Here is a 14173-nt window from a genome sequence, read left to right as displayed (position 1 = left end):
ACCCAAGAGCAATGCTTTCCAGTGCATTCCATCTGCACGGAACCGCAGCAAACTTCTTTGTCATCCTGTGAGTCATGGCTACACTGTCTCCAATAAGGTGTGGACCTCAGCCTGTCAGTAGAAGGTGAGGAGGGACCTCATACAGGTTTGTCTTTCCTTTGGTGTGTTGCATCAGCACTAGAGGCTATTCCCTATACCTGCTGTAACTATATTCCTTAGAATCTCTTTTCCTCTTAGTATGTAGCCCATTTTTGTACTTAATAATTCTTTACATCAAAATTTCCTTGTCCAAATTACTGTGTGGTTTCTGAGTGAACTCTGGCTGATACATGGATATTCCATTTGACACTTCCATCTCCAATGTATGAGAGTTCCAGTGCTTCTACAGTTATTTTAAAGTCTGTCTATTAATTGCCATCTGAATCATCTATGTGTCTGTTTCTAGTGTCTGTTTTTTCTCTTGCTTATTGATTCTAGTCTCCTGCCTCTTCACTTGATTCATTATTTTTTACTATATGCAGACATTGTGTGTAAGAGGCATAGAGACTCCAGATGATATAACTTGCCACAGAATGTTCCTTCTTTCCTCCATTAAGCAGATGGCCATGAGGGATGATTGTCTCAGTCCAGTGAAGGATTAAGCTAAATTGAGGCTGGATTTCAACTTTTGCAAAACAGTCTCTCTCTGTTTACCCGCATTCCTCCCATGTGGATTTTGACTGAGAGCCTTGCAGGTCCCCTGTACCCTCAGGCATGAAGGACTGTGGAGATTCAGTTCTGCCCTTCAGAAGTTCTCAAACTGACCATCCAGACTCCATCCCCCTGCAGATTCAAAATCTGGCAAACGTCATGAGATAGGAGCTGGCCTTGTGTTTGAGGCAGGCCCTTTCTTCTTGGGAAGCCTTTGTTTTCTAAGTGCTGTGAGACTGTGGAAGATTTCACTCTGCTTTTTAGATGCACATTCAGACCCAGAACTCGGCAAATGCTCTGTGGAGAAAATTGGTTGTGTTTCTAAGGCCTCCATGTCCCTTTTTCATTCTAGTCCCATGTAGCCACTACAGCTTTACAGGTTTCTCTTTCCTCCATTATAGGTCTTTCTTTTAGGCAAATCTTGATCATTAGGCAGTGCCCCAAACTGGCAAATGTCCAGGGAGAGGAGTGAGGGGACAGCTGGAGAGCCCCATCTCATCTTGTTGCAGTAGGAGCACTGGCTCCCACAACCTACTACATCCTGCCCAGAAGAGGAAATCTCCTAGGCTTTTGAGTCTCAAAACTCTTTTATTTTCAAATTTTTACCTGCTTTAAAATCTTAGAGTTGACTTTTCTTTCTTGCCAAATATCTGCTGTAATGTCACTACTTGAGGCTTGGAGTGTCAATATATCTGGGTTCAATGCTTCTCAAACTGTAGGTCACAACCCATTAATGGGGCATGAAATCAGTTTAATAGACCCTGATAGCATTTTTTAATGAAACAGTTTAGAATGGAATAGAATAGATTGGAGTGTGTCGCATATAGTAAAGATCAGTATTGTTTCCTTAAATTTTTGTTTCACTTGTATGTGTACATGTTTGGTTTTCCATGTAAAACCTATATGTTTCTATGGGTTGTGGCCAAAAATATTTAAAAGCCACTGGACGTTAGTTTAAACAGAGGAAGGGCCAACGGAGAGAAAAACAAATGATCAGAAACAAACATATGAATTGAGTATGGACAAGTTTTTGGAGAAGTTTGGCCATGACTCGGTCATGGATTGACTGAAAGCTGCTCCTCTGGCCCCAGGGAGCCGGGAGTCCATGTGAGGGATAAAGCACAAGCATCAGGAACCATAAGCATCAGAGAAGAAAATCCTACCTTCTAGGATTGAGGCCTAGCTTCTAATGGGACTGGGGCAGGAGGGGGTGTACCAAGGGGGCAGCAGGGAAAGCTGAAGATGAGACACAACCGAATTTGGATTGGTACAAGCCATGAAAACCCTGAGAGAGGAGCATGTAGTTCTTGGTGCCATATCATGGGTGGCCCAGTGAATACAAGCCTGTACTTGGCCCAGAGGAAAGGTCAGCTGAGGGGATGAATGGGTGGGGGTGGGGTGGGGGTGGCGTGAGGCTCTTCTCCTAACCCATGGTTGGTGCTTCAGGGTCAACAAAAGATCTAACTGTAGCCACAGGCCTGAGGAGACTAGTATCTTCTCCACCTTTTCCCTGCTTTCCCAACACCAGACACACACACAGTGGACTGCCTGTTGAGGCCACTAGAGATAAGGGCAAGAGTACAGGCTCTGTGGTCAGAAGACCTTGACTCTCAGTCTACTGGCTGGATGGGATTGGGTTTGTGCCTCCTTATGTCCCAAACAGGGCAGGTAAGACCTTCCGCACAGGTTGTTGGGAGGTGTACAGACTCATCATTGTGCCCATGTCTGGGGCCCAAAGTGCTTGGGGGCCCAGAGCTGCTTTTATCCCCAGGGGCCACACTGGGGCAGGCGGTTCTGGAGGAAGGTTGCACCACAATGAAGTCGCTGGCTCCTGGCCCTCAAAGTCCCCAGGCCTCCTAGGTTTGCCCACTGAACCTCCAGGCACCAGCCTGGGTCTGCTCTGAGGCATGGCATGCAGCAAGCCTTGGGGCAGAGAGGACAGCACAGGACACCACAGAGGATGTGGTACATTTGTTTGTGTCTCTGAGCAGGAAAGTTCTGCTCTGGGTCAGCCCAGTGGTTCTCGTCTTCACCCTATTGCAGGAGCTGGCTTCTGGCCCTGTGGCTGGCCTTGGACATCAGGGCCTGAAATTTGGGCCTGAGTCCAGCCTGGGTTTTTGGCCAGAAGTCTGGCCTTCTACCATGCTGCAAACATACCTGGTCAGCCACGCGGATCTGCTGGAGGTTTTGGAGAGTTCATCTCAGTGATATCTCGGCATATAAAGGTTTCTCTCTCCCTTTTCAGCCTAGCTGAGTGTTATTTGTCCCTTGAGCCCTGGCTCAGTCATCACCTCTCATAGAAAGCCTTCTCTGGGCACCCATGCTTTCCCCCCATTGGGTTAGGTGTCCTTCCTCTGGGCTCCCACAGGCACTGGTACCTCTCTCTTCCACACCACTTACCCTTGGATGGCACTCTGAGTTTGCCCGGAGGTGGGTCTCTGCCACAGCACTTGGCACAGTAGGTCCTCTGGCGGCATTTACTGAATGAATCGACTATCACACTCGGGCCTCAGCGACCCTGTTCTCCAAAGCCCGTTTCCCATTGACTGAACCATACTTTATTTTAGGGTTCAAAGAACAGAGGAGACGGCCCAAATGGGACAAGTGCCCTGTTGTGAGCCCCCAGTCACAACCTGCATTAGAGAATTCCAGGTACCTGTGTGTGATTGCTAGCTGTTTAGGTTCCATTTCTGAGAAGGCAGATTTTTAAAGATTTGTATGTGAAAGTGGTATAAAGACAAATCTTCGGTCTTATGCAGGTGTTGTCTCAGCTCACGCTGAGGGCATTTCTGCCAGAGTGCTGTGCCAATCAGGGCCCAGGAGAGGACATCTCTTGACAGAGTGGGGACAGGAGGGGCTGGCAGACAACCAGGATACACAGGTCTCAGCCAGTCGCCCCTAAGGCCTGTGGTAAATGGAAGGGAGAGGAAGAAGCAGGTTCAGGGTAAAACCCAGCCAGTCAAGATGAGCATCTCTCCCTCAACCCCCTCCTCAGCCAGTTCTTTTACTCCCTACCAAGGTGAGATACATGACGGCTCATAATCCACGTGCCCCCATGGGGACTCCTGGGGGCCACAGGGACTTCATTCAGAGCAACAGGTGGAAGCAGGGGACACAACAGCTCTCACCAAATGGCGGCACGGTACCTGGGGTGCCAGTCAAAACCCGCATCGGATTGGAAGCCCCAGTATGGCATGAAGGACTCTGCAGGAAGCTCCTCTTACGCTTGGGGTAGACAGTGAAGCTCTCAAAATGACAAGCAGATGGGTTCCCTGGTTGTGTCAAGTGGTTCCAGGTCATCATCAAGGTCCACCCACAAAAAAAAAAAAAAAAAGGTCTTCAAAATTGATACCAATCATCAAAATGACATTGAGGTACCACCTCACTCCCCCTAGGATGGCTATAATCAAAAAGACAATAATAAGTGTTGGTGAGGATGTAGGGACATCGGTCCTCTCGTCATCCTTGGTCGGAGTCGGAATGTGGTGTAGCTGCTCTGGAGAACAGTTTGAGGGCCCCTCACAAAGTTCGACATAGCTAAGCATATGACCCACAATTCTACCCCTACTTCAGTTCTACTCAGTTCTACCCCCAGGTTTATCCCCCAAGAGAATGGACAACATACGTTCATACAAAGACTTGTACACGAACGCTCACAGGAGCTTCATTCACAATAGCCAAAAAGAACAACCAACCTTACTGTCCGTCACCGGAAATGGATAAACAAAACGCGGTGTCTACGTACAATGGAATATTTTCTGTCCAGAAGAAGAATGAGCTGCTGCGTGCCGCGTCATGGATGAACCTTGACAACATAGCGCTGAGTGAAAGCAGCCGTCACAAAAGACCACATGTGGTATGATTCCATTTCTATGAAATGTCCTGAATAGGCAAATCCATAGGGACAGAAAGTAGATTAGTGGTTTCTAGAGACTGGGGGGGATGGGGAATGGGGAGTGTCTGCCAATGGGTGAGGGGTTTTTTTTGGGGGGGGGGGGGGGAAGGATGAAAATGTTCTGGAATTAAATAATGGTGACGGTTTCACAACTTTGCGAATCTACTAAAAACCACGTCATTGTACACTTTTAAATTATATTCCATTTTTTAAAATAAGGAAAAAATGTCGTTGATGGCGAGGACTTAGCCGAACTGAAACAATAAAATGGAGCGCGAGTCCTGAGCCCGTCGCATCCATCCCAACGAACTTTGGGCCCAGGAATGGTGCACCATGAGGGCCTGCGGGAAGAGGCGCCGGGTGAGGATCTAGGAAGAGACACGTCCGGGGATTCGAAGCGAAGGCTGTGGAGGTGGCGGCCGGTATCGCTAAGGACTGGGGAGGCGTCCGGAGGCTCAGAAGTTGGCCCGGCCGGAGCGGAGACTTAGAGGTTGGGGCGCAGAGGCTCTTAAAGAGGCCCGGGCGAATTCCCATTCCGCGTCCACCTTAACGCCAGCCCCGCGGCGCCGCGGGTCTGACCGGGTAAGTGCGCGGGGGCGCGGGGGTGCGGGGAAGGCGGCGGCGCGCCCCCCTGCCCCCCGCCGAGCCTGCCGCGGGAGTCGGCGCTAGTGGCCCGGACTGCGCTGGCCGCGCGTCCCGGGGGCCCGGGTGCGCGCGGGGGCGGCGGGGTCGCGGCGCGGCCCCCCCCACCCCGCCCGCAGCGGCGCTCTATTTTTAGCAGGCGCTGTTGCAATATAAGGAATGCGCGGCGCGCCAGGCGCTCGGGGCGCGCGCGGGCTGCGCGGTCGCTTTAAGGAGGCGCCGGGGCGGGGACGGGCCGGAGCGGCCGGAGGGCCGGCGGGCCGGGAGCCGCCAGTCCGGCTGCAGTGGGGCCGGGCGGGCGCGGCGCTGCCTCCTCCGCCGCGCGAGCATGGAGGCGGCGGCCTGAGGGCCGGAGCCGAGCCTGGGCTGGAGCGCGCGGTGAGTGGTCGCAGCCGCCGGGGCGGGGAGGGGGCCCGGCGCTTTGTTCCGGGCGGGAGGTGTGGCTGCCCCCCCGGGCCCTGCGGCTCTCCCCACGCGCGGCGTGAGCCCTGGTACTGGCGGGGAGTGGCCTTTTGCTCTCACCGCAGGCTCCGGCATAACGCTGTGCGAGCGAGAAATCCGCCACAATAGAGACCCCAGTGGGGAGGGCCTGTCCGCCGCCCAGGGAGCCCCTTTCACGGAACCGCCCTAGGATTTCTGGTCTGCCTGGGTGAGGACCCGCGGGGAGGTGGGCGGCGGGGGTGGGGGGGGGGGTACTCTTTCTCCCCCTTTAAAATGGCGTTAAGCAGGGATCCGCCAGGGGTGTTGTCAAATTTATCTCGATAATAAAAAGCAGCCTGCTGCACAAACAACCCTTCCCTGCGCCGCGGGGCTTGGGACTGTAGTCACAACTGAGGCCCGGCTCATTCATTGACCGGACCTGGCTGGGGTGCCCACTGTGTGGGGCATAGCGCCTGTTCCTGCTCTGCGGGGAAGGTAAGGGTAGAACATGAGGGACAGCGCAGTGTGCTCAATAACGGGATTAGGGAGGCGCAGGGGTTGTGGAATCAGACAGTGTGGAAGGCAGGGAAGGCCTCCTAGAAGAGGTGATGCCTGGTAGGAGCACGGGCACTGGACATCCAGTTCAACTCTGTGGCTGGAACTGAGGTCTATGCTGGCCGTGGAGAAAGCCGAGTCTGGAGAGAGAGAGACAAGGGCCGCCTCTTAGGTTGGCAGAGCTCTGGGATTCCCCTTCCTCCCCCCATGGGCCCCTGCTGGTACCTAACCTCGTGGGTTAAATGGTTCTTGCCTCTCCAAGACGCACACTCTGTCCTGGACCTGACCAGAGAGAATGAGTGACAAGGCTCAGGATTCTAGCCTCAAAAGAGTAATAAGGAAATCTGACTTAAAACCCTGAAGCCCCATTGCAATAGTAGCAGCCAGCAGGGCTCACACAGACCAGGCACTTCACCAGGGTGTGTTTTCTCATCGTTTGACAAGACTCTGCCTGAGGTTTTATTGTAATCCCCATATGCTCATGAGGAGCTGTGGCTAGAAAGTTATCAGTAACTTGCCCAGGATCCTATCTAGAGACCATGTGGCTGTTCAGGCCCCTCTTCTGAGGGTCTGGCTGTCCCCGGCTTTAGGGCTCCAGGTACAGCCTGTTGCCAAGTACAGGTTGAAGTGTGGGGTGGTGAGTTGTTGGTATTAATAACTGACACGTGTCAGGGGCTTTGCAGTGAGCACAGTACTTCACCGAGACAGTTTTTAAGAGTTTCTCCTGCTTCTCTTCCCAGGGAAGAAACTCCAGCTGGCTAACATTTTATAAATCTCCTAATTTCCTGTAAATTGCGTGTCCCTGCTGACTGGGGCTGAAAATGTTTGGGGCCATGTTTTTCAACCTTGAATCTGTTCTCGCTCCCAGCAGCCAGTGAGTTTCTCTGTCTGCGGTTTATGGTGTAGTTTTGTACTTTCTCTGCCAGGTCAGGAGGTATTAGGCTTTGATGTTCTGGGGTTTTCAAGGATGCCAGGTCTCCCAGCCTCTTTGAAGGCCAGTGGTGTTGGGTATGCCGGGTGCTGGAGCAGAAACTGCCCCCACCTCCACCCCTGGCCTCAACATTTCTTTCTGGAGAGGAGGGTCAGAGCTCCTTGCTGAACCCTGGTGAGGCTTCCAGGCTTGCCTGCTTTGCTTTGGGAAAAGGCACTTTGCATTTTCCACAACTCATACTTTCGCCTACAGAAGACATTTTTGTGGCAGGTATAACTTTTAGTCTATTATTAGCTCTAACCATAGGTATTTCACACTTTCAGTTGATCTGAGCTGCTCACAAAGTGACAAATCTCTGGGGCTGGTGCCCGAGTTTGATGATCACCTGGAACCAGGGAGGACTACCAGACTGTGATGAACCACACTAGCTCCTGGGGTGACTGGTCCTCATGTCAGTCAGATTTGCATGTTGACCAGCCTGCTGGATCAAGTGAGTTCTCAGGAAGTGTGACCTTCGTTTTATATTTTACGCTGCCTGTAATCAGTTCTGCCCATGAAACGTGTGCCCCGATGGAGTGTTCCTCCTGCAAGTGATTGAAAATATACCTGTTCGTGAGCGTTGTATAGTTTGTACAAATCATACGTATGTGAGCTGAATGGGAACACGTGCATGTGCAAAGCTGGAATATTCTCAAGCATCAACAGTGTGCGCTGAGTCCCAGAGGCTCTGTCCCTGCCAGGCTTGGGGCAGGCATCCAGCCATCTAAGATGGACAGCTACCTTTGTCTGGGATGGGGAAAAAGGGAGTAGCTGGGTGAGCTCCCTGTGCCCTGGGGCATCTGGCAAGTATCCATTGTCTAGGGGCTGAGCAGAGAATTCAAGTTCTGAGAGGAATTTTGTCCTTGCCAACCCTCCCAATCTTGGGTGTTGCCACTGGCCTTATGGTACTGGGTCGGTGGGGCTGCTTTCGGCTGCAAATAACAAAACCCAAGGAAAGTAATAGGCAGAGCTTAGATCTTCCACAGATTCTTGTGAAGTCACTATACACAGAGATGGACTATTAGTGCCACTTTCAGCAAACTTTTGAATGGGAAAGGCAGCCAAGAAGGCTGAGGGTCTGGTGTCCAGAGCAATGGTTTTTGCCTTTTTGGGTCACAGCCTCTTTAATATGCCAGTGAGAAACCCAGAGAAAAGTTGCTTGGGTGTACAGAGTTGGGCATACAATTCAGGGGATTCATGGATCTCCAACAAGCCCTGGATTCCAGGTTAGATCCCCTGGTCTAAGCCACATTGTCTCACTATTGTTTACTGAGGATCTACACTGCGGCTCTGCCCTCCCAGCCAGGCTATCCGGCTGTGACAGTAGAGTCCGGGGTCAAGAGTGAAAATGAGCAGGCAAGTTTTTACTGCATGCTTCAGACAACAGAGCTGATGTTGAGGTTGAGGTGACAGTGTGTTGCACCCCTTCGCGCCTGACATGCATTCCTTGGTGCTCATCTCCAGTCTTCTAGGTGGTGTTCCTGCTGTGTATGATGAGGTTGGTCTTGCCTGCTCCCAGAGACTGCACCCCCTGCCCCCACCACTGCGCCCCTAGGGCCTTTTAGCAGGTTGGCATGATCCAAGACAGCTCCATGCAGCCATCCCTCTTGCAGGGTTCATGAAGTAGCAATGTGTGTTTAACTCTTTAATGTCCCACTCATTGACCTTTAGGTGTTTTTGGTAGCTTTATCAGGTGGGGACTACTGAGGGCCACGTGGCCAAATGACAGTGTGGGTCATTGCTGGTTGCTGAAGTGACGTTCTCTGTCTCAGAGGGGCCTATTTTCATCTCCAGAGCTTGGCATCTGGCCACCTAGATGGATAAAACACATCACAGATGATTGACATCTGGGCTGTGAAGCTAACGGGCGAGATTTGGGAGAGCACCAGGGATGGATCTGGCTGTGCCCTAATGTGCTGGTAGAATGAGGAGGGGATGATGGAGAGTTGGGGACTCTGTGCCCCGGCTCTTGTCCTCTCTGTCTAGAGGGCCTTGGGCACATCCCATGCTACAAGGACCCAGGCCCCATCTGTGACTTTGCTGCCTGCCCTCAGGGTTGTCATGGGATTAGATGAAATACACGCATGAGAACATGCTTGGGAGACCAGAAAGGCCCATAAGGATTAAGAGCATCCTGTGCTGCAAGGACCCAGGCCCCATCTGTGACTTTGCTGCCTGCCCTCAGGGTTGTAACCGCAGATAACAGAATCATAGACACAGCAGGGGCCCCCGGAGCATGGTTAGTCTAGATTCAGATCCCATACAGCACATTTCTCAGAGTGGTCAGGGAGAGAACTTTAGGTGGGACACATACAGCATCATTTCATTTTAATACACATGTTTATATGTATTATAAAACCCAGGCATGTGGTGCATGGGTGGCTCAGTGGATTAAGCATCTGACTCTTGATTTTGGTCACAATGTCACAGTTTGTGAGATCAAGCCCTGTGTCAGTTTGTGAGATCGAGCCCTGCATCGGGCTCTGGACTGATAGTGCAGAGCCTGCTTGGGATTCTGTCTCTCCCTCTCTCTGCCCCTCTCCGGCTCACTTGCTCTCTGTTTCAAAATAAATAAATAAAAACTTAAAAAAAACCCAAACATCACATCATACCCATTTTTTAAATGGATATTTTGTTCAAATTAAAGCTAGAGAGAGATTTTAAGTTAAAAAGTATGGGGAGGGGGGGTGCCTGGCTGGCTCAGTCAGAAGAGTGTGCGACTCTTGATCTCAGGGTCTTGAGTTCAAGCCCCATGATGGGTGTAGAGATTACAAAAAAAAACCAAAACAAAACAAAACAAAAAAAAACTTAAAAAAAAAAAAAGAAGTATGGTGATTTTAAGGTAAAGATTAAGCCAGTAATAATTCACTAGTAAATAAATGTGGCCCAAATGGGAAAGTGTCCCCTTGAATAAAGGCTGGGAAATGTTCAACAGGGAAGTCCCTTCTTACAGCCTGTGAAGGGTGAGGTGGGTCTTTGGCTTCAGCTGGACCCCTCCAGAGATAGGGAGCTTGCTGCCCCCAAATCCATCCACTTTTCCACTTGGGAATCTCTTGTCCTTGCAAAGTTCTCTCCTTTCTCCCCTTAACCTGCCCCCACTGGCTCTGTACCACATGAATCTCTGACAATCCTGCCTTTTTTCCAGCACCAGCTCCACTTTCTTCAACTGCTCCTTGACTGGCATGGTTTAAAGACCATCAGTCTCTCTCCATTCCCTCCCCTCCCCCTTCCTTTCCTCCTTCCTCCTTCCCTCCCTTCAGCAAAGACTTGTGGGCTGGCCCTGGGCTAGACACTCTTTTTAAATTTTTTTTTTTAACGTTTTTTTTTTATTTATTTTTGAGACAGGGAGAGACAGAGCATGAACAGGGGAGGGTCAGAGAGAGGGAGACACAGAATCCGAAACAGGCTCCAGGCTCTGAGCTGTCCGCATAGAGACCGACACGGGGCTCGAACTCACGGACCGCGAGATCATGACCTGAGCCGAAGTCGGCCGCCTAACCAACTGAGCCACCCAGGCACCTAGACACTCTTATACTAGCCACGTCTACGCCTCACAGCAATTGCTGTTGGCTTTTTACATATGTGGAAACTGAGACTCAGGGTGGTTGAATAGGCCACCTCCAGTCAAGGCCTGAGGAAAGCAGAGTCCAGGGATCTAACCAAGGTCCATCTGGTCCCCAAGCATATGGTCCTTCTGTTAATTACCCTGTGCTGCTCCCAGAACTAGATAGACCAAAAATGACATGTCTTTTGTTTCCTGGTGCTCATGGGGCATGTCCCTCGGGGGTCTGACCATACATGGTCAGTGCTGCGGTAGAGCAAAGGTCCCATGCGTGAGGAGAGGGGGCAGAGCAGCCTATGCATGAGGATGTTATGAGGCAGCTGGAACCACAGAGGCACAGAAGCAGCTGGTTGGTGAAGGGAGGCAGAGAGAGCCTGGGCGGCCGTGGTTTTCCCTGACTCCCATTAGTCTTATTGTCAGCTGCGAACCCCTAAGTCATCTGTGCACTTGGTTTATTTTTTAATTTTGAAAAATAAAAAAATTAAAATGTAAAGGATCACACGACAGACACCACGTGCCGGTACCCAACATGAAGACATGCAACCATCTACTGTGCACTGACTGCATCCTTTGCATGGGAAGGCAGGACTGCAGCTGTTTCCCTGGTCACTAGGCCTGGCTGGTTTGGGCCTGTCCTCAGCCTGAAGCAGACTTTGGAGCCTGGCTCCTGAGTTTCTGCATACTGGCTCTTTCAGCTTCCTGTACCCGTCTAATTCAGCAGGTGCCCCCTGGGCCTCCATCCAGGTGGCTGATAGCTGGGGAGAAACCACCAGGGAGCAGGGCGAATGGGTGCTCCTGGATTTATCCCTTGCAAAAAAGTTGACCTCTCAGAAGCACTTACCTTGACCACTGTGGGTTCAGGCCAGGCTGCAGAGCACAGTTTGGTCCCGCCTGCCCAAAGCAAATGCCGTTTAAATGGTAGACATATATATTTGGAATAGAGAGAGAAGAAACATAATTTTCTTTTTATAATTAGATGGCAGTGATTTGCTAAGCAGCTCTTCTTACACAAACCCTAGCAAAATTCGTTTTCCATTCTCAAGTGTAGAATTACTTTAAAGTGCAGCGTGGTACCTTTCCAATCCCTGGCTTCGCCCCTGCAGCTGCCACAGAAGGAGGGCGCCAGTGCCCGGGCCTGGGCCCTGCTCTGCTGGCTGAGTGAATAGGGAAGGGTGGCTCTCCCTGATGTGATGATGACCAGACAGCCCCTCACCAAGCTGTTTCTGCCATCCACCCCTGCGTGACTCGCATGCTGGATCCTGAACCTGCGTCACCCTTCGAAGCTTGAGCTTTGGGTGACAACAGTTAGCAGAGTCACACTTTGGAAAGCTTTGCAGAAGAGATTCAAAAACTTCCAGAAAAACCTTCCACACCCAGGCGGATCCCATTTGCAGGGAGTCATGATGGGAGATGAAGATTTGAACTAGTTTCATGAGAGAACATGGGGACCTGAGGTGGCCCCCAAATCCTCTTTATTAAGTGGTAAGAATGGATTGAAATGTTCTCTGTCCCTGAGTGGCCAATAAAGAACAACACTGCCTGCATTGCTTTCCCTCACTTTGAGGGAGATGCCACAGGAGCCAGCCGGGAGCTCCAGGACGTCAGAGGGACCTACTCCTTGGGGTTTGTCTTCTGATGAAAGCAGCCGGGGACTGCACCAGTGAAGGCAGTTAAACATGGTCTAAAACCAGTTCCTATTTGGTTATACAGAAGTACACATACATGTTATGTTCATAAGCCCATGCCTCTCTCTTTTTTTTTTTAATCTGATGACTTGGATTATGTCTAATTAATTCTTTCCCTTATTTCTGAACATCTCTACTCTGGCTCTGGCCTTCACATCGCTCACTTAAATTACTGCAATATCATTCTGTTTCTCTGTTCTAATTTTGCCCCCTGTAAATCCATCTTAAATTTTTTTTAATGTTTATTTATCTTTGAGAGAGACAGAGACAGAATACGAGTGGGTTAGGGGCAGAGAGAGAGGGAGACAGAATCCAAAGCAGGCTTCAGGCTCTGAGCTGTCAGCACAGAGCCTGACACGGGGCTCGAACTCACGAGCTGTGAGATCATGACCTGAGCCGAAGTCGGACGCTCAACCGACTGAGCCACCCAGGCGCCCCTCCTATAAATCCATCTTAAAATGCAGAACGAAATATCAAAATCAAATCTGAGCATTTTACTCCCTTTCTCACAGACCCTTAATGAGAAAGGAGAAGGGGCTGGTCTACCAGATACTAAAATACTACAAAACTAGGGTAAAGTGGTATGGCCCTGGAACAGGAGTAGATAGGTCAATGAAACAGAATAGAGTACCTTCCCTGAAGTCCTATCACCTCTCCCCCAACCCCCCCCCCACTCCTGAAAAAAAAAAACCCACCTTTTTATTTGAAACGCAACCCACTTTCAAAAGAAAAGTTCTGGTTTCTTAAGTATTTGCTATATATATTTGGTATAGGCTGGCCCTGCTATACCAAATACCCACACTGTACCCAAGTCCCCAAACAGTGAAAATGTCTGTGGGCATGTGGAGCCGCGTGCAGGTTGCCAGAGGGTTGGTGGGTGGAGTTGGGGGAGGCCCACCCACCCCATTGGAACTAATCATTCTCAGGGGGTCAAGGGAAAAGTTCTTGCCTCCCCAAAGTATTATGTATTCATTTCAAAAGCAAAATTAATTTTAATTCCATTTAGGTTTCTTTTTTTACCCTTTACAAAATTGCATCATACCTTCTTGAAAATTCCCCTTCTTAGATAACCCACACATTCACCCCTTTCTATCTGAATTCCGCTGGAAATGTAGGGCCCACGGAGGAGATAGAGGCGAGCCCATCTTTCTTGGCAAGGACCATTCTCTCACAAGTCGGCTCAGCTGCCCAAAATAGCCTCTATCGTGTTCTTCTTTCAATGCTGGCTTTATTGTAACTAGAGATGATGGAAAAGGGTGGAGCCACTGTCCCAAAGCCTTGGGGGCATATATGAAAAAATAACTGTATGAGATCTGTCTTCTCAGCCATCCCTCCACACCCACATTCCTCAGGTTGAGGTTCTTTGGGCAGAGGAGCTGGGAAGGCCTGGTGCTCCTCACACCCAGCCCTTCTCCAGGAAGCCAGGCCCCAGGTGCCCTCTGGCCTCCCAGGGAGCTAAGGTCAGCTGGCATCAGAACCTTCCCGTCCACCCCCACTCACTGACCCCCGACCCCACCCGCCCGCAGTGGACAGCGGCCTGAGTCCACTTATCTGGGACTGGGTGGGTGTTTCCTGCATGTTTGAGATTTTACAGAGGAAATCAAAATAAAGAAACAAAGCCTTTGTTTTACTTCTGGACTCAAACTGGGGATGGCTGGAGGGATGGAAAGGGGGAGCAAGAGTAGGTCACTTGGCAGTCCAACAAAATAACCATTCTAATAAAGCATTTAACAGGGACTTTTTTCTATTTAGGG

At 50.6% G+C, this 14173-nt stretch overlaps 1 protein-coding gene across 3 annotated transcripts in view; it reads left to right on the top strand.

Annotated features, from left to right (window-relative positions):
• The first annotated feature begins 5143 nt into the window (after positions 1-5143).
• The window catches only part of MRAS (muscle RAS oncogene homolog), a 55651-nt gene continuing 46621 nt past the window's right edge, over positions 5144-14173 (top strand). The window contains exon 1 of one of the 3 annotated variants that reach the window (XM_053903781.1): positions 5144-5167. The gene's annotated coding sequence lies outside the window, so the exon portion shown is untranslated. Of the gene's footprint in view, positions 5168-5256; positions 5606-7515; positions 7624-14173 lie in introns of those variants that run through there. The other 2 variants (XM_019437620.2, XM_019437628.2) reach the window with 2 other exon arrangements.

Source organism: Panthera pardus, unplaced genomic scaffold (genome assembly GCF_024362965.1).
Source record: "Panthera pardus isolate Hobbes unplaced genomic scaffold, ASM2436296v1 HiC_scaffold_16, whole genome shotgun sequence".
NCBI lineage: Eukaryota > Metazoa > Chordata > Mammalia > Carnivora > Felidae > Panthera > Panthera pardus.
Note: the sequence above shows the minus strand (reverse complement) of the source record. Positions and strands in the feature narration are given on the sequence as shown.